This window comes from Podarcis gaigeae (assembly GCF_964106915.1).
Source record: "Podarcis gaigeae genome assembly, chromosome: 2".
NCBI classification, from domain to species: domain Eukaryota; kingdom Metazoa; phylum Chordata; class Lepidosauria; order Squamata; family Lacertidae; genus Podarcis; species Podarcis gaigeae.
Genome location: NC_139679.1, coordinates 26535423 through 26562783, shown reverse-complemented (window position 1 = coordinate 26562783; position 27361 = coordinate 26535423). Strand labels below are relative to the sequence as shown.

Sequence of the window (27361 nt, the reverse complement as noted above, 5' to 3'; positions counted from 1 at the left end):
TTAGGAGCTCTGTACCGAACAGAGAAGTATAAAAGCTGACATCTAATACGCAAACAAGAATGAAGACCAGTGGAAAATGTTTTAAGAATTCCGGGCAAGGTTCCTCATTGTTCACTCAGATATTTATGATGCCCTTTAACAATAAATCAATGTTCCCCGCAAGTTAAGTTAGTTGTCCTTTCCACTCTAGAAACCTAGTTTTAGCAGAAATGATACCATGTGCTCACAAATAAGGGGTTACACTAGAGCCATTCTGAGGAGCTAGAATCATGACTCATCACATGCGGCCCTGAATGCTGTATGCAAAATGGGGGATAATCATAGATCTGGAGGCAGGTGAACCGGGAGATAACTCATCAGTGCTCATTTACTCTTCTGCTACCAAGGAGATGATTGCACAAATACATTGTACAATTACACGTGCAAGGAGATTCCAACTAACCATCAGGAAGAATTTTCTGACAGTCAGAGCTGTTCAACATTAGAACAGTTTCCCTCTGGAGGTTGTGGACTCTCCTTCATTGGAGATTTTTAAGCCCTCCCACCACATGTCAAGGAGATAAAGAGCCACACAACTTTTAGAAGACATCTGAAGGCAGTCCTGTATCGGGAAGTTTTTAATGTTTGACGTCTTATTATGTTTTTATATGTGCTGGAAGCTGCCTAGGGTGGCTGGGGAAACCCAGCCAGATGGGTGGGGTATAGACAATATTATTATTATTATTATTATTATTATTATTATTAGATTAGAAGATGCATTTTATTTCTATCAAGCGACTATCAGAGATAGTGCTTGTGGGAGCACTATCTAATAGTGTAGGAGGAAATCAGATGAAATGACCGAGCAGATTAGTTTCATTAGTTCAGTCCTACTGAAGCATTGTCTCTCATGGTCAATTATGTCAGAAGAAGAAGAGTTTGGATTTGATATCCCACCTTATCACTACCCGAAGGAGTCTCATAGCGGCTAACATTCTCCTTTCCCTTCCTCCCCCACAACAAACACTCTGTGAGGTGAGTGAGGCTGAGAGACTTCAAAGAAGTGTGTCTGGCCCAAGGTCACCCAGCAGCTGCATGTGTGGGAGTGGAGACACAAACCCGGTTCACCAGATTACGAGTCTACTGCTCCTAACCGCTATACCACACTGGCTCTCCAGCCCTGGGTTGATGATACAAAGTAAATAATACGCACATTGAAACTGAATTACAGTCTCCATTCCATAACTACCATATGGACACACCAGGCCTTGTATTCCAAAGGGGTTATAACCCTTTGCAGAATGCATAAATTGCTCTCGCTTTGGCCTCGGAATGCCAAAGCATTGCTCTCAGTAATCCCCAGCGCGGCAGTGCCTGTTGTGTTTTAGTTGCTTAAATAAAAAACACATTTTCCATTTAGACTAATCTCCATTAAAGATCATTGGAACCGTACAAACCCTTGTGCTAAGTCTAATAAAAAGAAACATGTTTAGAAGTATATTAGTCTTGTAGCTCTGGCACTTTAATATAATTCTGTGCAAACCACCACTGGGTAGTTGCGATTAGCTCCTTTCCGAGTGCTTTCTTTTTGATTAAAGTGAAGACAGACTTGTTTTACTCAAGGATAGGAAGCAAAATGTGTGTGTTGAGTGTCTGCTAATACTTGTGCATATTATCCCTATGTTTGGGGTTGTATAAAATGGTAGATTATGGAGTTTTGGCTGGATTATAGACTCATTGGAAGGGAACGCCACCTCATTCCTTGGGTAGCAGGTTCCTGTACACAAAGGTCGGGGAACTCACCACAAAGTCCGTTTGTTTGTTTGTTGTGGGCCCAGTTGCAGTGCCATACCCTACCCCGGGCAGTGGTTAAATGTAAGGTGAGATTAATAAACTCAAGTAGACAATGATCTGGATTAGAAATGATTGTGTTCTAATCAAGTAAAAACTAAAGTTTGCTAGAGACAACGATGGAGCACGAGATCTCTTGCCATTTCAGATGCCTTGCAGCTATTTCAGTTTTTCAGTGGGGTGCTGTGTATCGGTGGCATAAGACAGAACTGTTTGTGCCTCCAGTTACACAAATGTATTTCTCTGTTGACCATATCTATGGAACAGTTCTAGTGAGCTCAGATTTCGCGGGTATCGTCTGTGGTCAAGTGGGTTACAACAGAAAGAAGCTAGAGCAGAGTCTTAGCAGCACAAAAGAGCATGGGAATCCCTAATACCTGCACAACGATTACAGATCACAAAATTCATTTTTTTCCATGGTATATAATTGGTTGCATTTCCTCAGGATCTTGAAGCCCAGATAGTGCTAACAATTTTGCTTTTTATACACATCATTAGCTGAAGGTGGGTTTGCTCCATCCCTATGAAGAAGGAAGTCATGTCTGGTTATCTTCTGAGGGGAGGGGACATCTGCTCCCAACTATGTGGCTTCTTTTCTTTTCTTTTTTTTTTTTTTGCCAATAGGCTTGGGGGAGGGACACACACATCCCTGTAATGTTTTGCCCCCCCCCCAGGTCTTCCTTCTTCCTTGGCATCTCTGGGATCACTGCAGCATGGCAAAATCAGTCAGCCATATTGGGTTAGCCTTCTAAGTAGTGGCGCCCACCCTGTGGAATGCCTTCCCCGTCAGATGTCACACAGATAGAAATCTGAAAACATCTGAAGGCAGCCCAGTTTTAATGGTTGATGTTTCACTGTGTTTTTAATATTTTGTCGGGAGCAGCCAAGAGTGGTTGGGGCAACCCAGCCAGATGGGCGGCATATAAATAATAAAATTATAATTATAATTATTGGCCTTTGCTTTCCCCGCTGTCTGTCGCTGGTACATGGTGTGTTCTGAAGAGCCTGACAGCAAGGCATGGGATAGCAGTGGTTTTTCGTTTGGCCTTCCCAGCCTTGTCTGCCTTGTCTGCGGAGGGGCACTGAGCCTGGGGTTCCGCTTCTTTGTGCTGGGCTTCACATTGGGCTCATTAAGGAAGGCGGAGAACACAGTGCAGCAGCTTTGAAGCCCTTAATTTGGAAACATGGTGGTTTTGAGTGTTGCCTTCACTGCTTTGCTGCTTCGACCACACAGACATGTTTTTCCTGGAGTTCATAACGGACTCATTAGGGGAAGTGGAATACACGGGGCAGTGGCTCCGAGGTCCTTAATTTGATTTTAGTGGGCTCTGTGCTAGAGACCTTGGTGCCACCACTGGAAAGCATGGGAATGGGGTTCTGCTGCATTGGCCGGGCCTTTCCCTGCTTGTCTTCATTTCTGTCGTGCTTTTTGCCCCTAATTAGCTGATTGGATTCAGGGTTCCTTAGTCTGGGCTTTGGGAGTTACTTTTTGTTTTATTGGAGTATTTCTGTGGATGGGGGTTGCTGATGTCTAGTTCTCTTTAGTCCCTGCTCAATCTGTGATTCGGCAACAGCATTGTTGCAGAGAGCTAGCAGTGTACAATTAAGAAGTATATTAATAGTGGGGACGCGGGTGGCGCTGTGGGTTAAACCACAGAGCCTAGGACTTGCAGATCAGAAGGTCGGTGGTTCGAATCCCTGTGACTGGGTGAGCTCCTGTTGCTCGGTTCCAGCTCCTGCCAACATAGCAGTTCGAAAGCACATCAAAGTGCAAGTAGATAAATAGGTACCGCTCCAGCGGGAAGGTAAACGGCGTTTCCGTGCGCTGCTCTGGTTCAACAGAAGTGGCTTATTCATGCTGTCCACATGACCCGGAAGCTGTACGCCGGCTCCCTCAGCCAATAAAGCGAGATGAGCGCCACAACCCCAGAGTCGGTCACGACTGGACCTAATGGTCAGGGGTCCCTTTACCCTTTACCTTTATATTAGCAGTGAAATACGATTAAGAAGAAGTATATTGGGGAGTGGTCAAGAGAGTGGGACCCTTAGCTATAGCTTGTTTAGCTTATACGTAAATCCGGCACTGGAGCTAATAGTGCACTAGGAAGCCCTTTGTACAAATCTCACCATGCCTAGGAACTCAACAAGTGACCTTGGGTACCAGTCTCACTTTTCCCTTCCCACATCTGCAACATGGAAATAATAATGTGAAAGATCTTTTGCAATAATTTATTGCTACAAAAGTTGGGTGCCTCTGTCCCTCTCTGCTGAGCAGTAGTAATAGTTTATGAGGTTCCAGGCACCCACCCACCCAGGTTCTGTGTTCCTTTGGAGAACTGAGGCACGGCAGAGACTGTTGTAGCTTTAAGAAATATGGTTTATTCACCTACATACACCTTCAGTCTGCAAGGGGGGAGTCCAGATCTTACAGCATGGTCATTTCAAGAGGGGCTCATCCCCCACAGCAGTGCAGCCACAGAGTCCAAGGCATCTTTCCCAGCCAGCCTGCAGCCAGCCTGCCCAAGATGGATCCCTGTCTTCCTTCTTCCTCCTTCTTCCCAGAACACCTTGCTCAAAACTCTCATTTGCTGTCACTTTAAAACACCTTGACAATGCCTGTCTCCCCAGGCCAAAGGATTCCTCTCCGAAGGCCCATCAACCCCTTTTTGTCATGTTAACAGATTTGCTCTTCGCTAGGGCGGCCAGGCTAGTTTGCATAAGCCGGCCCAGGCATTCCTTGCCTGGAACAGTTCTGCAGTTTGTACTTTCATCCCTATCCCAATTAATCAAAATCCTGCCATGTAGTAATTTCTAAATGCTCCCCCACCCACCCAATTCTATAACAATATGTAAAGCACCTTAAAACACATGTTAGGAGTCCAGCTCAGTGAATTCCACAGAGACTATTACTGTTGCTGCTGTTGCTAATATTCCCTCTTTCCTATGTTCAGTGAAGGTAAAAGGAAATTCTCTTTGTACTATGGCACTGGGGGGTGGGGGTCCCTTGTCTATATTGCAGTTCTGCAGCCTTTTCACTCAAACAGAACGCGGAATGGGGGTGGGGAGAAAAGCAGCAGTGCATTTAATCAAAACTCTTTCTAGCCCACTCTCTAGCTAAACTGCAATTATCACAATCCAGGAATGGTTTTCAAGGAATTATTCTGCAATAAAACATTTGCTTCCATCCTAAGAATGAGGAAACCCCAACAAAGGAACAGTGGCAAGAGAAAAGGATGAATTATGCAGAATTGGCTAAACGGACATACAAACTGCGAGATAAGGACATCTGTGACTTTAAAGAAGGGTAGGAACTTTTTACAAATTATTTAAAAAGACAACAAAACGAGCTAGACTCCTTGGCAGGTTTTGAATAAATATGCACAAATTTATTGATTGATAACATGGTAGATAGGGACGCAGGTGGTGCTGTGGGTTAAACCACAGAGCCTAGGACTTGCCGATCAGAAGGTCGGCGGTTTGAATCCCCGCGACGGGGTGAACTCCCATTGCTCGGTCCCTGCTCCTGCCAACCTAGCAATTCGAAAGCACGTCAAAGTGCAAGTAGATAAATAGGTACCACTCCAGCAGGCATTTCCGTGCACTGCTCTGGTTCGCCAGAAGCGGCTTAGTCATGCTGGCCACATGACCCGGAAGCTGTACGCCGGCTCCCTCGGCCAATAAAGTGAGATGAGCGCCGCAACCCCTGAGTCGATCACGACTGGACCTATTGGTCAGGGGTCCCTTTACCTTTACCTTTTAACATGGTAGATAGATAATATAAGGATTTATACAATTTATAATATGCAGAGAATAACATGTGTTGAGAAATCAGAGAAAGGAGCTGAGGGAAGTTTCAGGGGGCGGGGAAGGAGGGAGGGTTTGAAGGAGAGGTGGGGGGAAAGGGGGGGAAATAATGAATATGATATCTTTTGATATTTTGTTTTGTTGAAATTGTTAATAAAAAAACTCTTTAAAAAAAAGATTTGCTTCCATCCTGAAGGGCCTTCAAGGGGCACCAGGTTCTTTACTGCTAATGCCATTCCTTTGCTTCTCAGCGCATAAACTGAGATCAGGGTCTGTGTTCCTGCCCTGCAGCTACACTGAGAGCTAGCCACTTGGTGCCTAATGAGCCTTTACGAAGGGCCTTCTGTTGACAGCAAGCAACAGTTAACATTCAAACACCTGTTATAAAGTCTGGCTCTGACAGGAATAAACTGCTCAGTCGCTGCTAATGGACTTTCCCCTCCTTATGAGGACACCATGAGCAAAGGTAAAATGTTTCAGGTTGTTTTTCTCACAGGTGTAAACCTCATGAGAGACGTACCGGAAGGAATCAGGGTGGCGGCAATGAGTGGAGGCTGTTGGATTGGTCAGAAAGAGAGGTGTGTCTGAATTTCAGTTTCACGACCATGGTCTTTGCAATATCCGTGGCAGTATGTTTATGAAGCTACGTGTCTCAGATATGTCGGTTGGACTTTAGTTAAGGGTGGGCAGTTTTTAACTATTAAAAGTATCCTGCACTTTTAATGGTTGCACAGAAGGGGGGATTTCAGTTAGTGTAGCTTCCCTCTTCTGCACAAGTCTTAAAGGTACAGGAACCCCTAGGGCATACTCCCAAGTGCATAATAAAACACAGTATTGATGTTCTTCATATGCACAGATGATGATAATTTAAATGGAAATCGAATGCAACTCGTCATAGTGAGGAAGAGGGGGACCCTGGAAACAGCTGAATCTCCTGTCTATGTGTTCATTGTTAATGGGCAACTTCTGCCCTCCATGCTATTGGATGGTTCTCAGTCTTTAAACTGGACTTAGATTGGACAACCCCTAAATAGAGGACTGTCCTTTGTAAAGTATGTCATATGGCTACCATGCCCTACAAATGTGTGTGTCTCTGTCTTTAACAGATGCTTCAAAAAGACAAATGTTCCATTCTCTGTGTGTGTGTGTGTAAAGGGCAATTTTCAGAGATTCTTCCTGAGGCACAGCTATTAAAGGCACCATAACCCGACCTGGCATTCAATCTGGCAATCCCAATATAAATCTATGAAGTAAAAGGCAGGCAAACAGCAAGCAATGTGTGGACTGGGCATTTTAAGGACTTGTCGCTGACAAGAGAATGGTATTCTCTTAGAGAGATGTTGGGTAATAGCGGAATTGGAGCACAGAGACATGTAATGTGATGAGGCCACCTGATCAAGAAACAAAGGAGGTGGATTGGTCCTCAGGGAAGTGTGTGTGTGTGTGTGTGTGAGAGAGAGAGAGAGAGAGAGAGAGAGAGAGAGAGAGGTACAAACTTCAGGTTACAGACTCCGCTAACCCGGCAGTAATACCTTGGGTTAAGAACTTTACCTCAGGATGAGAACAGAAATCGCATGGTGGCAGCGGGAGGCCCCAGTAGCTAAAGTGGTACCTCAGGTTAAGAACAGTTTCAGGTTAAGAACAGACCTCCAGAACAAATTAAGATACATATGTGATCCCTTTTTGGTGAGACAGAGCCTAAGGTGGGTCTATTAGTTTATGAAAGACTAAAGTTAGTAGTACAGGTTAAGGAGAGAACCTGGTGAGCATAATTTAGGTCAACAGCATGGCCTACTGCTTTCTATGACCCCAATATTTAAGGTGGCTATGTCAGTCCCAAGTTTCAGATGTTAGGCTTCAGGTTAAATCTCCATAAGCTAGTCTGGCACACCTGTGCACTTGGCAGCTTATTCTAAGCACATAGTGGTGCCATACTAGCTGGCACATGTGGTAACTATTCCGTATGCAGGGTTTACAAAATAAATAGTGCACAGGAATAGTGGATTCCCCTGGCTGCATTGATGTGGAGCTGGGAAAGGTGCTTTTGAAAGCCACACATCTCATTGCTCAAAAGAGGCTTTCCATTAAAAAAACAAACACAGAGCAATCTCCTTTGTGGAGAACCTTTGGCTTTCCAGATGTTGCCGAATGACAACTCCCATCAGGCCTGGCAAGCATGGCTGATGGACAGGGGTGATGGAAGTTTTTTAGGAACATCTGGACCAAAGGTCCCACACACGTGCTCTAAGCAGTGACCCAAGGGGGAAATCACCTTCATAATTTCCTTCTTCAAAAGGGGAATTACCCAAGAAATACACCTGACCCCCAAAATTGTCACTACAGTGGTACCTTGGGTTACATACGCTTCAGGTTACAGACGCCACTAACCCAGAAATAGTACCTCGGGTTAAGAACTTTGCTTCAGGATGAGAACAGAAATCGTGCTCCGGCGGTGCGGTGGCAGCAGGAGGCCCCATTAGCTAAAGTGGTGCTTCAGGTTAAGAACAGTTTCAGGTTAAGAATGGACCTCTGGAACAAATTAAGTACTTAACCCGAGGTACCACTGTACTCTAGTCTGATGATGCTGTGCTTTAGGAATGAACTCCCAAATGCAAAAGGCAGCTCCCCAAAACTCATTTCCTTCAGCAGCACTTGTGGTGCTGAGGCAAGTTTTAGATGACAACAGCCTTTCCACCACTTCCCCCCCCCCCATTTTGGGAAGCATGCCCCACTGCTATCTTGTTTTTCCAGATTTATTTTCCTAACCATGAGACCTCATTCCCTCTTCTTTTGTTCTTGGGTTTGTTTGTTTTTGTAAAAAAGCAAATGCTACAATTCTATGTACCCTTACCTGGAAGTAGGTCCTATTGAACTCATGAGCCTTATGTTTACTCCTGTGTAGGATTGAGCTGTGAGGCTCCTAGAAAGTGATGGTGGAAGTCACCTGAGACCCACAAATGCTGTGATTGATATTGCATGAAACTATCTTTGCAAAGTTGTACATTTATATACATTTTTCGTAAAGGAAGATTTAGAGAAGGTTTGCATTCAGATGGATGACGCAGTAGCAACAGGAGAAAGGATTGACAGGATTTGTGAATAAAATGAAAAAAGAGGGGGAAAACCTACCTGATTGAAAAACAGTGGAGTTTCCATTCAGGAGACCTGAACACCACAGAAGGATAGAATGTTCAAAGCCTTCTGGGGAGAAGTCAATCCATTCTTGGTGGAAGGGAATAATCAATGAGCTAAGTGCAGAAATTGCCGAAGGCACTTGGATGGCAACGTGCTATACACCAAGTGCCTTCTTATATCATCCCTGTGATCAAGAATGAATGCAAATAGCATGTGCGGCTATTTCCTCCCGCCCCCTCTTATTTCAAGAAGAAATAAATGACTCCTAAAAATAGCCACATCATTTCCAGCTGATACATGTTCTAGCAAAAGCCCTCTAAAAAGAAAGGATTTTGAATAGCAACTTAAAATAAAGGCTTCTCCCATGCCAGAATTTGTTTGACTGCCAAATGCGAAATGGGGGGAGGGGGGGACAACACTATCTAAACCAGACTTCACTAATTATACAAGTGGCTTCTGTCATGTGTATCAGCACGCAGTAAATCCATAGCCTCCCCCCCCCAAGCACTGTTTCTTCATTCTGTGCAATACTGAGACTTACGGTAGGACTGCGATCGTAACTAAGTCCCCTCAGAAGGAAGTCCTATTCCCAGACATTTCTCTGATGAAAATAGTAAAAGGTAAAGGTAAAGGTACCCCTGCCCATACGGGCCAGTCTTGACAGACTCTGGGGTTGTGCGCCCATCTCACTTAAGAGGCCAGGGGCCAGCGCTGTCCGGAGACACTTCCGGGTCACGTGGCCAGCGTGACATCGCTGCTCTGGCGAGCCAGAGCCGCACACGGAACCGCCGTTTACCTTCCCGCCAGTAAGCGGTCCCTATTTATCTACTTGCACCCGGAGGTGCTTTCGAACTGCTAGGTTGGCAGGCGCTGGGACCGAGCAGTGGGAGCGCACCCCGCCGCAGGGATTCAAACCGCCGACCTTTCGATCGGCAAGTCCTAGGCTCTGAGGCTTTAACCCACAGCGCCACCTGCGTCCCAAATAAATAGGACAAAATAGGATGAAAATAGGATGAAAATAGGATGAAATAGGACGAAATAGGATGAAAATAGGGACATCTTATTCAACAACAACAACAACTTTATTATTTATACCCCACCCATCTTACTAGGTTGTTGCAGTCACTCAGAATGGCTTCCAACATATATAAAAACATTGTTGTTGTTTAGTCGTTTAGTCGTGTCCGACTCTTCATGACCCCATGGACCAGAGCACACCAGGCACTCCTGTCTTCCACTGCCTCCCACAGTTTGGTCAAACTCATGCTGGTAGCTTCGAGAACACTGTCCAACCATCTCGTCATCTGTCATCCCCTTCTCCTTGTGCCCTCCATCTTTCCCAAGATCAGGCTCTCTATAAAAACATAAGAAAACATTAAAAACTTCCCTATACAGGGCTCCTTTCAGATGTCTTATAACTGTCTTAAACCCTTGGCTCGGGGGTCACATAACTCCATATCATCCAACTTTTCTCTGATGAAAATAGGGAAATCCTGAGGAAAAGTGGGACATTCCAGGATCAAATCAGAAACTGGGTTGGCTTTTGTAAATCCAGGAAAATATGGACTCTTGGGAGGACTGCATAGTACTTGAGTGTTAAACTCATGCCTAAGACTACTGTCTGGTCAACTCTTGGCCTTTGTCGGTAACGACTCCACCGTGTGCTGCAGAAACACCTCCTCAGCTCCCTTTTCTGCAGACAGCTGGACATTGCAGGCTGCCTTGAATGAGGCAGCTCAGCTGATTAACCTGTTCTATAGGAAGCATGTTACTTCTGTTAATTTCCAAAAGGTGGAATTACCATGCTCATGATTAAGAATTTCTTTTTTGAAAATGCATCTAAGCGGACTGCCCTTTTTCACAGTGATGAACTTGACTGATCTGTGAAGCCTCTATCATCTCGAGAGCAAAGCCCTGATCACCCATTCCCCTTCAAAATATTAAGTGCTAACTGCACAAGGGGGCACACAAGGTAAATCCCTAAACGGCCTCGGCCCACCCCCATCGTTCTGTCCAGACACTGAAGTCCAGCGCCAAGAGCCTTCTGATTGTTCCCTCACTGCGAGAAGCCCAGTTACAGGGAACCAGGCAGAGGGCCTTTTCGGTAGTGGCACCAGCCCTGTGGAACACCCTCCCATCAGATGTCAAAGAGATAAACAACTACCTGACATTTAGAAGGCATCAGGGACATTTTAATGTATTTTTAATCTTTGTTGGAAGCTGCCCAGTGTGGCTGGGGAAACCCATCCAGATGGACAGGGTACAAATAATAAATTACTATTATTATTACGAAGTACCAGCACCTCTTTTTGTTGTTGTTGTTGTTGTTGTTAAAAAGTGTGGCATTTATTGTAACAACTTGATGGGGAATACTGACACACACACCCCAGAAGTGATAAAACCCCAGAAAACATCCACATCTGAATACATTTTAAATGCCGATTTAAATAAATGTTTTGAGAAGAGCTTGTGTTGAAATTCCACAGATTATATGCAGGCACGGAGGAGAACAGAATTATGGGTAAGGATGTACCAAGGTGACACTGGTGGAAAATTGACAGATTTGCCTATGGCTTACTTTGAGCCTCCTTTGGGTAGAGCTATGCCGATGTCCCTGTCAGCTTCTGAAGCCTTCTCAGTCTCTACCTCTGCTTTCTGCCTCTTTTCCGAGCCTCTCCTACATTCCTGTTCCCGATGAAGGGAGATTCTATTATTTCAAGCCACACAAGAGAAAGAAGGCATAATGAAATGTAGCCTCTAGACTTCGCATTCTCAGTACAGTTGTAGGCCCTCATGAAGATAAGTAAACACCATTCCAGAGCTGGAAATCTTGACTCTTTGCCCTCCAACCTGCATGTTGATAAACTGCAACCCCCCTGCTCTCCCTACACCACCCGGTTTCTCTTTCCTCTGTGGGACAGAGCAGCCTTTCTATAGCATTTAATGTTCCATCCCACACACTCAGCTCCAGGTGGTTTACATTACATGGAAAGACGTGGATAGAAAAATGACACAAAGCACTGCAGGACTTACAAATATCTAACATGGACACACTTGTCATAGTTAAAACGATCACATTCCTCCCGTCTTTAAGTTAAATCTTCAAAGGTATTTGGTTCAAGGGTATATTTAGGCCACACCAAGAAAGGTATGTTCTCATCCAGTCCTGAATCTAATTGAAAGTTCAAAAAATGAGATCCCTGTGCCCTTGCCCCTTGCTTTAAATTTTGTTATCTGCACTCTGTTGGGTGATTAATGGTAAAATAAAGCCATCTAATTGAAAGTTCAAAAATGAAATCCTTGTGCCCTTTCCCTTTGCGCCTTGTTTTAAATTTCATTTTCTGCATTCTGTCGGGTGATTAATGGTAAAATAATGTCAGAGCTGAAATGCAGGAAAGACTTTCTAAAAACACTATTGCCTCCTATGAAAAGCACCCCCTTTGGAAAAATTTTGCAGGGAGGGCTCTGAACAGGCATGAAAACATTTTTTGCCCATTCAGAGCAAGCACCGCCTTTGCTCTGAACTGGTTTCATGATGTTGTCACATAGCCAATTCTGAGTGTGGAGCCGTGTGAGATCCATGCTGCAACATCACTTTGTTGCAACCATGAATATCTGTGATATATATTGCAGCAGAAGGATGAATTATGAGTTATGCCATGAGTTATGTTTTGCTTTGCTTTTTTGCAGGTCTTGGAAATTCTCCTTGATGGAAAAAAAGGTCTGTGAACATTAAGCATGCCACTAGTCAAAAATGTTTATTCTTGTTCATCTTTACCCACCTGTATTTTAGCTAATTTAGATCTTCTTCCCTTCTGACAGATAGATCTCCTAATCTTTTAGATTTACTTGCTATGATTATCAAATTACTGCTGCTATTTGGCTAGTAGTCTATATTGTGTTATAAATAGATCAACTCTGCTCCTAATGGCCAGAGTTGGTATCCATTTTAAAGATTGAGAGAGAGACACAAGAGAGGAAAAATAGTGTGCTAGAGAAAAGTTATAGAAGTGCACAATTTCACTGGAAACTTTTGCAAGAATCAGAAGCTGTTTCTTGACTGGAAAACTTTGAATAAAGTGGAAAGCATGTGCATTATGCAAAAGTGTGCAGTGCCAGTTCAGCAATAATCTGCAAGTAATGCGTCATTTAATTTTTACAAGGCTGTTAATGTTGCACGTCGTCCCAAACATTCATTGCCCCCTTTATTTGCTGTCAAGCTTTCACTTTAGGAAAAAAAGATGTTAATCACTAAAGTAGTGCGGAAGAGAAAGGATGAGGAAATATGAGCATTAAAATGCTTTTCTTTGATACTTTTTTTTATAGAGAGAGAGAGACTATTGGTTCCTCTTGGATGTTTAACTTCTCTGTATTCTGTTTAGGCATTCACCCAAGCTTTTATGCCAACTCATGCAAACAGTTGAGGTAGCGCTGATCGGTCATATGCTTCTCTTTAAAACAAAACAAAACCTCCATTAACAAATATCAAAATCACTTGATAATTGCTAGAATGCAACTGTTAAAGGTGGAGGGGCATTTTTAGGATATGTAATTAGAGCTTCTTACGCATAATGCATGCAAATGAATAGGCAAAATGTAAAGGATTATAGGTGTTTTTTAATTGCCGTTTTCTTTGTATAATACAGGGATCCAAATCTATTATTTTATGAGGATTTAAAAAAAATAAAACACACACAAAGAGAGAAATAACCACTTAAATGTGGAGAAATGGATTTAAGATTGGCAAAAAGAGAAAATAAGAGGACTGAAACTGGTACACCTTTCCACCCCAATCTCCAAGCATAGGATGTGCTAAAAGCAGGAGGCTGTTATTGCAATAATTCTCTGCTTGACCTCTTCCAGCGTAAATGAAAGTTGTGCTTGACAGTGAAGTCTCTTATCGGAGTGGAACAAATGATGGGATGTGGGTCAAAAGTGGACCTATCTTCTCAGGTAGCTTCTTCCGAAAGGAACAGCCACAGCAGGAAACATATCTGAACAGCAGCATCTTCTGCAAGAAGTATCCTGGAAGTCAAGCTGCTGTTCTGTCCTGTTGTCCACTGTTGATTTACATCAGGAGTGATGAACCTGTGTAGTCCCAACCTTCCAAGTCCCAACATCCCTGATCATTGGGCATGCTAGCTGGGGCTGATGGGATTTGTAGTCTAATAACATCTGGAGAGCTACATGTTAGCCACCCCTGCTTTATGAAGGATAGGATAGCCATGATTTCTGACCTAAGAAACATTTTTGCAAACCCTTTACGTTTGAACCATCCAGCTCCATTAGGGACATCATGCTTGTACTCAGTCAGTTAGTACAGTGACTTCATAGCTCTCCATGCTACTAGCTGCAATTTTTTGCCATGGAGCAACCTTGCACATCAGCAAGCCCACCATAAAAAAAAAAAAAGCAGAGACATCACCTTGCCAACAAAGGTCCGTATAGTTAAAGCTATGGTTTTCCCAGTAGTGATGTATGGAAGTGAGAGCTGGACCATAAAGAAGGCTGATTGCCGAAGAACTGATGCTTTTGAATTATGGTGCTGGAGGAGACTCTTGAGAGTCCCATGGCCTGCAAGAAGATCAAACCTCTCCATTCTTAAGGAAATCAGCCCTGAGTGCTCACCGGAAGGACAGATCCTGAAGCTGAGGCTCCAATACTTTGGCCACCTCATGAGAAGAGAAGAGTCCCTGGAAAAGACCCTGATGTTGGGAAAGATTGAGGGCACAAGGAGAAGTGGACGACAGAGGACAAGATGGTTGGATGGTGTTCTTGAGGCTACCAGCATGAGTTTGACCAACCTGCAGGAGGCAGTGGAGGACAAGGGTGCCTGGCGTGCTCTGGTCCATGGGGTCATGAAGAGTCAGACACAACTAAATGACTAAACAACAACAAGCCCACCATGTTTGGTTGGGGTGCGTGCTGCATTTGCAATTCAGGCTTAAATGTTCCAACTACCATTACCTGGCCTTTCATTTGTGTTTAATTCTTACTTTCAGAGAGAAGAGACTGGAATTTCTTAATTGCAACCTTCCTTTCCTCAACCCCACCTCCTCCTTCCCAAACACAAGATGTTTCTGTCTGGGAAAACATCTTGGCTAAGATTTTTTTTTTCCAAAAAAGAAATCTTGATCAAGTGATACACTGCATAGTACTGGGACAAAAGTTTCCATTTTAATGAAATACACGGGGTTTTTCTTCTCCATCAAAACAGGAAAAAGAGCATGTTTTTTAAGATGACAGGAAATCATTTTTCACCATCCATAAAACCAAATCTTGCAACAGGGGAGTCTGATCCAGGCAGGAACGTTGAGATAAGAATGAGGAGCCTGAATCTGCTTCTGTTGGCTTATCAAACATTGATTGACATGAACTGCTTCATCAGCCTTCTCCAGGTACTTCTGCATGGGTCAAAATGAAAAAAGCAAAGCCTTCAGTAATGCAAGTAGACCCATTTTCAGGACTTGGATTCAGCACTTAAATATAGAATGTAAACTGTGCCTTTTTGAAGCCTAAGGTAGAAGGTAAGGTAAAGGTAAAGGACCCCTGGACGGTTAAGTCCAGTCAAAGACGACTATGTGGTTGCGGTGCTCATCTCACTTTAGGCCGAAGGAGCCAGCATTTGTCCACCAGACAGCTTTCCTGGTCATGTGGCCAGCATGACTAAACCGCTTCTGGTGCAACGGGACACCATGATGGAAACCAGAGCGCACGGAAACACCGTTTACCTTCCTGCCGCAGCGGTACCTATTTATCTACTTGCACTGGCATGCTTTCGAACTGCTAGGTTGGCAGGGGCTGGGACAGAGCAACGGGAGCTCACTCCGTCACGGGGATTCAAACCACCAACTCTCCGATCGGCAAGCCGAAGAGGCTCAGTGGTTTACACCACAGCGCCACCAACATCCCTAAGGTAGAATCTGAATGCCACCCACTGTAATGGGACCAACTCTTTTAAAAGTCTTGCATTCAGACACTGATTTGTGCCTTCGTGACACCATGATGTAGCTAAAGTCTTTCCTGATTCACATAGTTTCAGACAGGGGACCCCCCAGCCCTTCATAGCGGAGTTGAGGACTGAACCTAAGAACTTCAGCTTGCAAATAAGATGCTCTACTATGAAGTAGTAGACGATGAGCATGCACTGAGAACACCATAGCTAATTGCAGATTTCCAGCATCTGTATATAAGCCTAAACAAGTTGTCTTCTACCTAGTTCTAACATACCCACAAACATACAGCTGCTATACAGTTGCAGTGTAAATCCGCAAAACTAATTTCTGGACTTAAAAAAAGAAAAGAGTTTTCATTTTTAAAGGATCCCCACAAAACCAAATATTTTTGATAATAGCTCATATTTCAGCAGCCTACATTACTATTTTGTTCTCTTCTCTTCACTAAGGCTCTGTCTCCTATTTTGTTTTATTTTTTGTTCTGCAAGCTAGCAAGAAGAATGTGTTTCATCTTATGAGATCTGATTGTGGGAGTAAAGGTGGGTGGAATCTGTTGGCGGAGAGTCGTTTTCCAGTACTTTTGCCACCAAGTAAGTGGAAGAAGCTACCGAAATAGAAATAAAAGAGAAAATGGAATATAAAATAGAAACATAACAATAAGCTAAAGCTTCATATGGGCATATGCCCCATATTGCTTCTGTTCAGAGCTGCAAAAAGAAGAAGAAAAGAAATTGGCAAATGCATATTAAGTGTGACTGAGTCATGCTTAACACTTTTGTCATTATGCAATTTTTAAAGGACATATATATTGGGTCTGACACCATTGTCTTTCTTTCTTTCAAAATGAAAAGGCACCTGCGGTCTGATTTTGTGCTGGAGATTCTGAAAATCTCCAGAGCTGATAACCTAAATTAGCATCCTTATCTGTGAAGCAGCAGTGACTGCCAGAAGGCTTGAATAAATTATTATTATTATTATTATTATTATTATTATTATTATTATTATTTTACATTCAACATTTGAATGCAACATTTGAAGGGGTTTCCAGTTAGACACTGATGCATAGAAACCATCATATTGTTAGATGTGTCTTATGTGAATAGTTCTTGTTATACTGCAACACAACCAGATCCCCACACTTCATGGTAACTACCAGCATCTATTTTTCAAGGTGGGAGGGAGGCACTGGGTATATGTGCTTGAGAAATGGCATCCTCCTGCCATGAGAGCTAATCTATAATGGCTGTGTTTATAGGTGCATCACCAAACAGCACAGGACCCCTTCAACTCTGCTGTCTCCCTTCAAAATCTCATTTTGTTAAAAGTAGAAGTTGGCAAATGCTGTCTTTTGTTTATCTCTTAATTTGAGAAAGGAGGGTCCTTCTCTGCACAGTCGCAAAATTATTTCCTGTAATTTTGACACTAGCGAATGACTGAGAAGGGAGAATTTAACTAACATTTAGGTTAACATCCTTTGCCATTTTCCCATCCCTTTTGTGAAAATGTGTTCACAGTTAAAAGCTGCCTTTTGCCTAAGTCATGCTAACCTCTCAGCTGATGGGCCTCTGTTTATCCAGATCAATGTAGACTAAGCAGGATTATAAAATCAGATTTATCCCGGGGCCATAATTCTGTCATCCCAAGGAACACACTCTTGTGGGTGTGAGGTGCTTAATCTTACAGATTTACTAGAAGGATCTGTGGCTTTAAAACTGCCGTTTTGCGTCATGTCCCAAAAGCTGCTTTATAAATTGGTTGGAATACCAAAGAGGCGGAGATTAAACAAATGGTTTCAGATAGTAGGTTCTAAACGCAGGAAACCAAGGCAAGGAGAGTGACCTTATAGCAGTTTGCCTTGATTACAATTCACCCTTGTCCTAGTGGAAAGGGACCTGATTAAACCACACAGTTGAAACAGCACGCTTTTGGGAAGGACTAAAACGATGCCCCAGGGATTTTAAAGAAGATGCAAAGAGCATATGCCAAAGAGTATGAGCGGGACGCAGGTGGCGCTGTGGGTTAAAGCCTCAGCGCCTAGGACTTACTGATCGAAAGGTCGGCGGTTCGAATCCCTGCGGCGGGGTGCGCTCCCGCTGCTCGGTCCCAGCGCCTGCCAACCTAGCAGTTCGAAAGCACCTCCAGGTGCAAGTAGATAAATAGGGACCGCTTACCAGCGGGAAGGTAAACAGCATTTCCGTGTGCGGCTCTGGCTCACCAGAGCAGCGATGTCACGCTGGCCACGTGACCCGGAAGTGTCTCCGGACAGTGCTGGCCCCTGGCCTCTTAAGTGAGATGGGCGCACAACCCCAGAGTCTGTCAAGACTGGCCCTTACGGGCAGGGGTACCTTTACCTTTACCTTTATGAGCTGTTTAGAGACTGTGTTCTGTGAACAACTAGGCACTGTATTATTATTATTATTATTATTATTATTATTATTATATTAGGCTGTGTGCACAATATACCTTTCCAAAGCATATTCTTTTCATCAAATAATTCTGGGCACTGCAGTTTAACCCTCAGGGAGTTACAATTTCCAGCAATATTTCACAAACTATAGTGCCCAGAACTATTTGAGGGAAAGAATTCAAGCATTGCACATCCTGTTTGTATAATGTGCTTTGAATGTGCTCTAAAGCTATAGTGTGTACAGAGTCTTAGTTACACATGTACCCCACTTCTTCAGAGCTCAAGGTAGCCTATATTAGAATTATCCTCACTGTATCCCTGTGACATGAGGTTAGTTTAAGAGCAAGTCAATAATCCCAGGTCACCCAGTAAACTTTATGGATAAAGGAGGATTTGAACCTATGTCTCTCTGGACCAAGTCTAATCATCTATTCACAACACCATTGATGGGCAGTCTTCAGATTTGTGGGATCTGTTTTGTGGGGTTTTTTAGAATTCTGTGGTGGTTCAGACAGCGGGACATATGCTAAAAAGTAAGAAACAGATCTTTCCTGACATCCAGTCTTCTGGTTTGGAAGGCCTGGCTTCTTAAACTAACTCCCCCAATTTCACTAGTAATACTCATTTTCCACCCACATTTTTACAGTACTGACAGACTGAGGATTTTCATCTGTTGGGAGAAAGTGGGACCATATTGGAGGAATGATCTCTCCTACACACAAATATATATATATATATATATATATATATATATATATATATATGGCTGAGAGATGCATGCACATAAATTATACATCAGAACATAAACCAAGTTTCATCCTGCAGATGGAGTAAAATTGATTTTGATTTTTCCCATAATCACCAGTAGCCAGAGAAGGGATGTAAGGACCATAGTGCTGTTATTACCGTATTTTTCGCTCTATAACATGCACCCGACCATAACACGCACGTAGTTTTTAGAGGAAAATTCGTAGGCATGCCACCCGTAGGCATTTCCACCATAACACGCACAGACATTTCCCCTTACTTTCTAGGAGGAAAAAAGTGAGTGTTATGGTGCAAAAAATACGGTAATTACAGAGAGGGTTGTGTTTTGTTTTTGTGTTAAAAAGGCAAGTTTTTTGTACAAAGGTGAGCTTTGAGGTGTGTCACTAGAAGTCCAGGGACTATAAAACTGCAATAATCAAGGCAGGGCATGATCCGAGCGTGAGCTGGACTATTTGCTCATAGAAACATCATGACTTGGCAATGAGCTGAAGTGGGGCTTGAAGATGAGGCTTTGGGCCAGATCATCAAGATGGTTGGTGACAAGGTCAACAGAGAAAGGAATAAAAAAAAATTAAAAAGGGAAGATGAGAAGTTTAGCCTTTGATATATTGAGGATGATATGGTGATGAAAAAATCCAGGCAAAATGTTGGAGTAACAACAGGAGATGCCTGTTGGGTGGAGGGGAATATTTCTGGGATAGAGAGGTATTGATGGGTGTCATCAGGGTAGAGGTATACTGAAAGCCATGGAATTTTATGCTACCACCAAGGAACAGTACGAGCAGAGAGAAAAGCAGATTCCTAAGATATCCAAACAAAGAGAGGGGAAAAGTCTCTTCCCTATGGAAATGACACAGACTCAGGTGAATGTGGTGAGCACAAAGCAACACATAGGCTAATAGTATACTAACAATATTTATATAACACTATCAAACTAGAATAGAATAGAAATCTATTACGGTCCCAGACCAGATTCACATACTGTACTAAGCAAACATAAAACACAATAGCATTAAGTTAAAATTTACCATCGAATATAACATTAAACAATATGAATATGACAGCCATTAGAAATGTGGTCTAGGTCTCTAGAATATTATCTAGAGTTTGCATCTGAGGCCTTAGTCTCTGTAATAGCACAGCTTGTTCCCTGAGTTTTATGGCAGCCGCGCAAAATATGGCCACTCTTAACGTGATCTCTAGATCCTTATCCTCTATCAGGGATTTTAAGCACTGAGGTTCGGACCCACTTGGAATTTTCTGTATAACAGGGGTGATAAAGACTGGGCGTATATCCTCGTAAAAACAACATCGTAGCAAGACATGAGAGACGGTTTCCATCTCTATCAGGCTGCAGGGGCAGACTCGCTCTGCATATGGTTTACCCACATATTTGCCCTGCAATAAGGCAGATGGCAGTACGTTAAATCTAGCGAGGGTGAACGGTCGTCTATGTTATGTACTGAAGTTCTCACCCTGGGCCAGCAGGGGGATACTGTAGATAGTTTTCACTCAGGTCCACATATGCAAATACTAATCTGGGTTCGAGCGCCACGTTGGGCATTGCAGGGGATTGGAGTAGATGACCTGTGTGGGCTCTTCCAACTCTATGAGTATATGATTCTATCCGGAGAAGTCCCCAGTAGCCAAACTAGTGCCCACCTGAGGTCGTTGGAGCTGCAGTGCGCATCTCACTTTCAGGCCCAGGGAGCCAGCATTTGTCCACAGACAGCTTTTAGAGTCATGTGACCAGCATGACTACGCCGCTTCTGATGCAATGGGACACCGTGACAGAAGCCAGAGCGCACAGAAACGCCATTTACCTTCCCACCAGAGTGGTACCTATTTATCTACTTGCACTGGAGTGCTTTCGAACTGCTAGGTTGGCAGGAGCAGGGACAGAGCAACGGGAGCTCACCCTGTCATGGAGATTCAAACCCCAACCTTCTGATCAGCAAGCCCAAGAGGCTCAGTGGTTTAGACCACAGCACCACCCGCATCCCACCAGTTTAGGTATGAAGCATGCACCTCAACATTTCTCCAATGAAAATAGGGATGTCCTATTCCATAATAATGATGATGATGATGATGATGATGATGATGATGATATTCTGGGCAGCTTCCAACATATATTAAAACATAATAAAAACTATATAGGGTTTCAGATGCCTTCTTAAGGTTGTATAGTTACTTATCTCCTTGGCTCTGGGGTCACATAGCTCTATACCCTCCAACCTTTCTCCAGTGAAAATAGGGACGTCCTAAGGAAAAGTGGGACTTTCTGGGATCAATCAAAAACTGGGACAGCTTCTGTAAATCCAGGATGTCCCTGGAAAATAGGGACACTTGGAGGGTCTGCATGAAGTAACTTAGCAGGAGATGCCTATGGTGGCTGGACATCATTCCTTTTGTTTCCAGATGATGCCATGCTTGGAGAGATTTGTGTGCTCTGGCAAGAGTTGGTTGCTGAGAGCACAGCTACTGCAGATGACGTGGGCCTCAGAAAATGCTGCAGATGCACCAGTGAAGTCACTTAGCTGTGCAACCAGTGCTTCTGAAAATTCATGGGGATGGCTGCCTGGTTGCAAACTCATGTGGTTGGTGAAGTCATACACTCCCCAAAATGATGGAAGCAACAGCTGCCTAGCTGGTGGCTGAATGTGTGTCACAGAAGTTAGGAAAATGTCAACTTACCACAAGGATCATTGGCTTCATCTTGGTAAAGCTCTTCCAGTAATGCTGTCCTGTCATGACCAAGGTGTGGCTTGGTCTTCTGGAAAAGCAACGTTCCAATCTGGTCTCACTTTTGTTCCCTTTTGGTGTGGTGTCAGCAACCAGGTTACTGCTGCCCACCTTTTTTAAATGTTTGATGTTTTATCGTGTTTTTAATATTCTGTTGGGAGCCACCCAGAGTGGCTGGGGAAACCCAGCCAGATGGGCGGGGTATAAATAATAAATTATTATTATTATAGGATCATCAGACAACTGGGCCACCTCACCACTGAGAAATTAAGTGGTTTCCAGCTGTAATGCTTTAGGAGAATATGAAAAAAAAGGTTTAGAAATAGGTAAAAATTTAATGGTAAGGATTTGCTGAACTAACAATCTGAATTGGAATACAAAAAAGGGAGGTATGAGGAGGTCCGGGAAATAAGTTAATGGAAAATAAGTAATGGAAATTCTGTGTGTTTTTAATTATTTTTATTTTTGTATTTTTGTTAATTTTTCTTTTTATTTTCATTGTATTATTATTGAAAATTTTAATAAATATTCTATAAAAGAGAGAGAGAGGGGGGGGGCAGATAATGGACGATCTATGGACGGCAAGTCCCCCCCCTACCCAGGGGGGGGCGGTCAACAGAGCTAATTACCCTCATATTAACCCTGAATTTCTGGCACTGCTGGGGGTCCGATCTCATGGGAGGCAACCATTTCCCTCAGCAGGAAACATTGTTTCTGGACCTTGTGCTGAGTCAGTAATGCTATTAGCATGGATAAATATCTTTTCTTTACTTACAGGTAAGAGTCACTGTCATTGTGTTATGCAATGGGAACCTGACAGTGCACCTGACTGGTTACTGGGAGAGAAACAACTGTGGCTAAGGAAGCTCTACTAGACCTCAGTGTCTGCCCATAAAAGCAGGCCCTGCTGTGAGCATCAGGTTGCTACTATGGGCATCTAAACCAACACCAAAGGATATTGCACTTTTGGGTTCTTTGGAGTAGTCAGGGGTGGCAGATGGTGTGTCAGGAGGAGAAAGGGTTACTATCAATGTTCAGTTATGGAATTGATATCAATATATGTCAGTACAGTGGACACTCGGGTTGCAAACGTGGTCCATGCGGGAAGCACGTTCACAACCCGCAGCGTCCGCAACCCACAGCACCATGTCAGCGCACACACGGGTCGCGATTCGGTGCTTCTGCGCATGCTCAAAGCACGATTTAGCTCTTCTGCGCATGCGCCAGCGCTGAAACCAGCAAGTGACCCTTTCCGGTACTTCCGGGTTCGGCGCAGTGCGCAACCGGAAATCGCGCAACCCGAAGCGTCTGTAACGCAAGGTATGACTGTAGTTTATATCACTGGCTTTCTTGTGATTATTTATATTTGGGGGGGGGGGTTAATCTGAGGGGCATAGAAATTGTCTCAAACCAATGAATAAAAATATAATAGATATAGATTAAAAATAAATTCGTTTTGGTGGTGGGGAGGGAGACAAATATCTGGATATATAAGCTCTAGCATTTCTATAAGGAAGAATGGCAGGCATCAGGCTCCAATCCTATACCCACGTTCCTGAATGTATGCTCCATTGAACTTGATGGGGCTTACTTCTGATTAGGATGTATAGGACTGCAGTGCTAATGAAACCTTTTTGCCTCAGATGTTTCTGAAATTCAAATTATTTTATTTTTCAGATGAAGGCAGAGTGCAGTTGTTATTATTCCCCGCATTGCTGGTGGAAACATAGGTAGAAATCAATATGAATAGCTTGGCTGGTTTAAAAGAAATATTTCTCTTACCCATCTGCAATTTTCCATACTGGATCTTTGTTGATTAAGTAATTTTATACAACTTTGAAGCATTCATTCCTTAAAAGAAAGATAAAATCAGTGGTTAGAAGTTACGATATTTCCTTTCTTTTCAACTCAATGTTTTGCATGAGATTTGTTTAGAAAAAATATATAGAAAAACACCAAAAATGAGATAATGATGGGGTTTTGTTTGCATTAATCCAAGTATTTCCCCCTCTTTTGCCCACACAATGAAAGGAATTCTCTCGTGCATGCCCTCATCCAGGCATAGGCAAACTCGGCCCTCCAGATGTTTTGGGACTACAATTTCCACCATCCCTGACCACTGGTCCTGTTAGCTAGGGATCATGGGAGTTGTAGGCCAAAAACATCTGGAGGGCCGAGTTTGCCTATGCCTGCTGATCTAAAGAAGGCATGTGCCAGGGATGCGATTGACGACTGCTGCTGCCAACATCCAGGTTGCTATCGTAAGAGGCATTTCCATATGGCAGAGAGTGTGGAATGGCTTCTCTATCATCATTCCCTATTTAAAACATCTAGATGAGGTGTTCTTCCTTGAACAAAGGAGCTATAAAGAACCAAAAACAGATAAACTTGATGCAATAACCCCATTGCTAGCGAGCCCATATAGGGATGCATGTGACTGTGTAGCACAACTTCCAAAGTTCATGAACTTTTAAAAATAATTATTTTTATTCAATTTTGATAATTATAGTATATAATAAACCTTAGTAACCAATTATGTTCCACAGGAGTACTCTAAAAATATAATCCATGTTATCCTTAAACAATAAAATAAATCATTGCTAACATTTTTAGCTTAGTTTTCTTATGTCTCTCCAATCTTTTGCAGCCTGCTGCTGCAGTATGGCATATCAACACTGTGGGCAAATAACTTTGCCAAGAAGTTTCAACACCATGTAAAAAGAGTGTAGATTTCTGTAACTTGGCCAAACGCTTAAATCATGCAGCAATATTATATTGATCCTGATTGGGCAGTGAAACAAGTTCCCAGCTGAGATGATGAAACTGTGACATCCCTGAAGCTGGAAGAACAGGTTGATATGTCATGACCTTGGAGTCCAAAATTGGGAGACACAAAGTTGGAGGTTACAGGATTACAGCCAAGTTACAGGGAACCAGACAGAGGGCCTTCTCAGTAGTGGCATCCACCCTGTGGAACACCCTCCCAGCAGATGTCAAAGAAATAAACAACTACCAGACATCTGAAGGCAGCCCTGTTTAGGGAAGCTTTTAATGTTTGATGCATTACTGTATTTTAATATTGTGTTGGAAGCTGCCCAGAGTGGCTGGGGAAGCCCAGCCAGATGGGTGGGGTATAAATAATAAATTATTCTTTAGACAGAAGCCAAGACCCTCAGGGCTCCTTCCCTGGGGTCCAAGGAACCAAAGGCTTCTCACATTACCTTGTTGGTGCTTCACTGCAAAGATCAAACAATGTAGGAGGCCACGGACTGCAGGAAGTGTCTTTAGGTCAGAGAGTTATCCCTTTAAGCCTAGGAGAGGAACCTAGGAGACATAGGCTGGAAACAGACACTCAGAAGACCTCAGTTCATTCCCAACCCTTGTCAGAACAAGTAGTTTGCCAGGAGCTCTCCTTGGTGCTGCAACCTGACCTCCCTTTGCTGCCATGCATTTTGAGCGGCTCTGCAGGACTGGAGCCACACACTGTGTGACAAACTGGACAGATTCCAAACAGACCAATAGATGAGATAAATTCTTGAGACACCTTCCATCTCTTCGGTTCCACACAAAACACTGGTTCAAATTGTGCAAAAGAAATAACCGATCCGCACAAATCACATTCTTTCTATATGATAATAAAATTATTATTATTATTATTATTATTATTATTATTATTATTATTATTATTATTATTATCCCACCTTTTTCTCCAAGGGACTCAAGGTTCCCTGCATGCATGGTTCTCCCCCTCCTCATGTAATCTCTACAACAACCCTGTGAGGTAGATTAGGGTGAGAGGTAGTGAATAGCTCAAGGTTACCCAGCGAACTTCATGGCTGACTGGAGATTTGAACCCTGATCTCCCAGCTCCTAGTTCAACACTCTAAGCACTGCACCACAGACTGACTTTGCAACCACGCCTGGAAGTCGGCTAGACAGTGTGATGTGTGATGAGCCCAAAGCCATTCAGCAAGTTTCCCACATTTAAATGTCAAGCCCTGCACCCCACAGCCTAGCTTTTAGAGCAGCCTTCCCCAACCTGATGTCCCCAGATGTTTTGGACAGCAACTCCTATCATCTCTGACTATGGCTGGAGGGCACATCTGGGGGGGCAGGCCGGGGCAGGTTTTATTGGACTATCGCCTCTTGCTTCTTTGAGAACTGACATCCAGCTGCACCCCACACCCAGCATTCAACATTTCAGTGGTTTCAGCAAATCTACTCACCTGTGATTTCAATCCGTTGAAAGTTGGCTGACTTTTTTGTTGTTGTTGTTGTTATTTCCACCATTTTTAAATAAACCTTCATTTTGGAGGGGCGATGGAGCAGGATATCAAATTGACGGGTAGGAGGGTAAGGAAATGAAGGAAAGAGAAGTCAGTCCTTCGAGTCGATTTGAGAAGCACTCGGGTGTGTCGGAGAGACTCTGGAGCCACACACAGAGTTTCTCGTCCAATTAGTTGCATGGAAAAATCAGCAGCACATCTGAATGGAATTACCCCATATAACAGCTCCCTTCTATTTAGGTTTCTCCACTGCAGCTGAGGAAGCTATTTAATAGTGCTGTGGAAAAAAATTATAATTAGCTACAGGTAAAGTGTCCTTTCTCATACTTCAGGAGACAGCAGACTGAATGTCAGCAACTGTGCAGTCAGCCGTTTGATTGCTGAATGATCTGCTCCTGAATATGTTTCAATTTAAAGGTGCATGAAGAAGCCTCAGAGGTCTTAAGAGTAATTATGGAATGCTCATAGAAAGTATAGCATGAGTCTGCCCATGTGATGATAATCAACAATAACAACAACAATACTATCATTATTATTTCAGCGTCTAAATCAAATCAGTGCTCTACATAAATGGAAAGAAAAAAGTCTGCTCTTTACTTCTGGTGCACTGTGGTCTAGGCCAGGCATGGCCAAACTTGGCCCTCCAGCTGTTTTGGGACTACAACTCACATCATCCCTAGCTAACAGGACCAGTGGTCAGGGATGATGGGAGTTGTAGTCCCAAAACAGCTGGAGGACCAAGTGTGGCCATGCCTGGTCTAGGCTATGTAGGGCCTATACTGCAGGTCAATATCAAGAGCTAAAGGGCAAGGGCAAATTTGTGTTTGGGAAGGCTGCAGGGCTAGATGGCCATCAAGCCTTCTTCCACCTCTGCAACTCTATGCATTTTGCAGCTGGAAGAAGAAGAAGAAGAAGAAGAAGAAGAAGAAGAAGAAGAAGAAGAGACCTCCCTTTTGAATCTCCTGACAAACCTATTCAGTGCCTACATGGTCACAATGGGCCGAAGGAGCAAAGATTATTGCTGGACTCAATAAACAGCCCCAAAGTGGCAAATTAACGACTGATAACTTCCAGAAGAAGCCAGAGTTGTGACATTACTCATCATGTCTGGAGGATTCGGCACAACATTTGCTGCAGAGAAAAAGTTCCGTTTTTGGCAGAAAAGAGTGGCTCCACATGAATTAACTCTCAGAACTGATATTTAAGGATTTTTTATTAGTCTGTAGGATGTCTCTCCAAGTCTTGCTGGAGTCAATGTGCTGAAAGACTGTAGACTCAGTTATAATAAAAGGGACATTATTTTTAATTGTTTCCTCTCGGCATTATCACATTGGGCTGCGGGTGAGTGGAAAAGAGAGCTTTCAGAGCTCCAGCCCCGTCGCCTTTTGGACGGTCGAGTTGTTCCCATTCTGGGTTGGTTAAGAGCGGCTGAG

At 43.4% G+C, this 27361-nt stretch overlaps 1 long non-coding RNA gene across 1 annotated transcript; it reads right to left on the bottom strand.

The window, feature by feature from the left end:
- Positions 1–14785: 14785 nt before the first annotated feature.
- On the bottom strand, positions 14786–25224 carry LOC310839337. The gene is made up of 3 exons (XR_014561449.1): positions 24864–25224; positions 23425–23493; positions 14786–15173 (listed from the first exon to the last, which is right to left on the bottom strand). It is a non-coding gene; the product is annotated as an uncharacterized lncRNA (long non-coding RNA).
- Between the last annotated feature and the right edge of the window lie 2137 nt (positions 25225–27361).